At 42.7% G+C, this 2,827-nt stretch overlaps 1 pseudogene; it reads left to right on the forward strand.

Annotated features, from left to right (window-relative positions):
- The first annotated feature begins 1,951 nt into the window (after nucleotides 1-1,951).
- Nucleotides 1,952-2,353, forward strand: LOC142443367 (DET1- and DDB1-associated protein 1-like; annotated as a pseudogene).
- The last annotated feature ends 474 nt before the right edge of the window (nucleotides 2,354-2,827 follow it).

Consider the following 2,827-nt stretch of genomic DNA (forward strand, 5'->3'; position numbering starts at 1 on the left):
AAGGGAATGTTGAGTTCCAACCCTTCCCTGCTTATCCACTGAAAGATGTGTACTATCCTCAAGCCCTCCTGATTGCCAAACTGGCTGTGGTTTCTGTACTTCCCTTTCCTGCAGTTCCCCTCTCCCCACATGGTCAAATTATCCATTGGATATAAAGGGAGATAAGGGTCTTCCAGGACAAGGAAAGAATATGCTGCAAGGCACTCAACTTTGTGGAAGATACTGACTGACTCACTGTGGCCAAAGGATCAACCTCCACCAAGAACAAGCAGGAGACCACCATATAGCCCATCTCTACCCAGAAGCCAATGTGCCAGGAACAATTGCCAAGACAACAGGACTTCAGAGAAAAAGAAGACAAGTTAGAAACTCCCCACACAAACACAGCACACTAATATGAAGGGAGATAGGAGAACATTTAAAACACAAGACAGGGTATGACAACAATGAATCCACAGATTGTGATAATAACTCTGAAAACCAATGGACTCGATTCATACATTAAAAGAAAAAGACTGGAGAACTGGCTCAAAGGACATAATCTATCAAATCTATTGCCTGCAACAGACACATCTTAAGTGCACAGACAAAATAAACTAAGAACAAAGGGCTTGCGGAATGTATACCAGGATAATGGCACTTTAAAAAAAGCAGGGGTGGCAATCTTAATCTCAGACAACATGGACCTCCAGGTTCAAACCATTAAAAGAGACAAGAAGGAACACCACACAATGCTAAACCAAGAACGAGTTAGCATATTGAATATCTATGCGCCCAACAGTGGAGTGGCAAATTGCTTTAAAGAAACTACTAAAAAGATATAAAACTAAATCACGGATTCAATAATCATAGTAGTTGACTTTAACACTCCGCTATCAGAGAAAGACCGATTACTGGGAAAGAAGCTCAGCAAAGAGGCTATAGACCTAAACAATGCAATTAGGCCAAAAAAATGTAATTACGCAACTGGGCCTGATAGACATTTATAGAGTTTTCCATCCAAACGCAAAAAAAAAAAAAAAGAAAGAAAAGATTCTTCTCAAGCCCACATGGATAATTTTCAAGAATAGACCATATACTGGGACACAAGTAAATCTTGAGTAAATTCAAACACAGATATTATTTAGACATCTTTCTCATGTCACCATGATATAAAGCTGGAGATTAATAAAAAGGACGTCCAGAAAAGCAAGGGCAATCAAATGGAGGATGAAAAACAATCTACTGCGACATGAATGGGTACAGGCCCAGATAAGAGAGGATATTAGGAAGTTTCTAGAAACGTATGAGAACAAGAATATAAAAACCTATGGGATTCTACGAAGGCAGTTATCTGAGGTAGATTGATATCATTCAACACATATATGATAAAAAGAAGAGAGACTTATGACAGGCATGTTATCACCAAACCTCCAGCAACTAAAACAGAGTCAGCAGGACAACCCCTCCAATAGCAAAAGAAAAGAAATAATAAAAATCAGGGAAGAGTTAAACCAGTGGGAAGAGAAGAGAACAATGTAAAAAATAAATGCAGCTAAAAGCTGATTCTATGAAAGGATCGACAGAATTGACAGACCACTGGCGAATCGGACAAAGGACAGAAAGGAGCAAACATCAATAGCCAGGATGAGGGATGAAACAGGATTAATTACAACAGACCCCAATGAGATTAAAAGGACAATCACAAAGTACTATGAAGATCTGTATTCTAATAAATTCAGAAATGTGGAAGACATGGATAGCTACTTGAAAAAAGAGTCCCTCCCTAGATTATCTCAGACAGAGATCAAGAACCTCAACAAACCCATAGCAAGAGAAACAGAAAGGGTCATCAAGAAGCTACCAACGAGTTACTGCGAGGCGGCGGCTGAGAAGGCGGCTGTGGTGGCACCTGCGGCGGTGGCGGCAGCAGCAGAGGAGGCGGCAGTGGCAGCAACAGCGGCTACAGAAGATGGCCCATTTTCTGAAAGGATTTCCCTTCTACAACAAAAGATATTTTAGCCGATTCCATGCTGACTCTGAGTGCAAAGCCTCGCTCAGCCTCTCCGGAGAGCAATGTTGGGCTGCCTACCTTGTTTCAGAGTGTGGGGACCCAGCTTCTTATCCGACTCTTCTTGGTCTCCCATAGAACAGACGCCCCTCAGTCTACCTGCCTACTCGGGAGTACCCATCTGAACAAATCATTGTGACTGAAAAAACCAATATCCTCCTGCGCTACCTGCACCAGCAATGGGACTAAAAGAACGCAGCCAAGAAGCGAGATCAGGAGCAAGTGGACCTGGAGGGTGAGAGCTCAGCTCCCCCCTGCAAGATCGCCTGGACCGACAGCCAGGACATGCACTAGGACACTTAAGACTCTCACTGCCCTCCCCCAAGTCTCCTGTCGTGTCTGCTCTGCATCGTGCATCTGCACCCGCCCCACCTGCCAGCCCACCCCACGCCATCCACACTGCGTCCACTCTCCTAGGAGCTGATGTATTTATTTTCCTCGAGTTTTTACTTATGCTGTAAAGTGTTCCCACCAATGGTTAAAGAGGACTTCAAACCCTGTAAAAAAAAAACACAAAAAAAAGAAGCTACCAACAAAAAAATTCTCTGGGCCAGATGGCTTCACAACAGAATTTTACCAAGAATTCCACTAAGAGTTGACTCTGATCCCCCATAAAGTATTCCAAAGCATAGAAAAGAATGACAAACTCCCAAACTTATTCTACGAAGCCAGCATAACTTTGATACCCAAACAGGGCAAAGAACCCACAGGTATAGAGAATTACAGACCAATATCTCTAATGAACACAGATGGAAAAATCCTTAACAAAATATTGGC

Source organism: Tenrec ecaudatus, chromosome 3 (genome assembly GCF_050624435.1).
Source record: "Tenrec ecaudatus isolate mTenEca1 chromosome 3, mTenEca1.hap1, whole genome shotgun sequence".
NCBI lineage: Eukaryota > Metazoa > Chordata > Mammalia > Afrosoricida > Tenrecidae > Tenrec > Tenrec ecaudatus.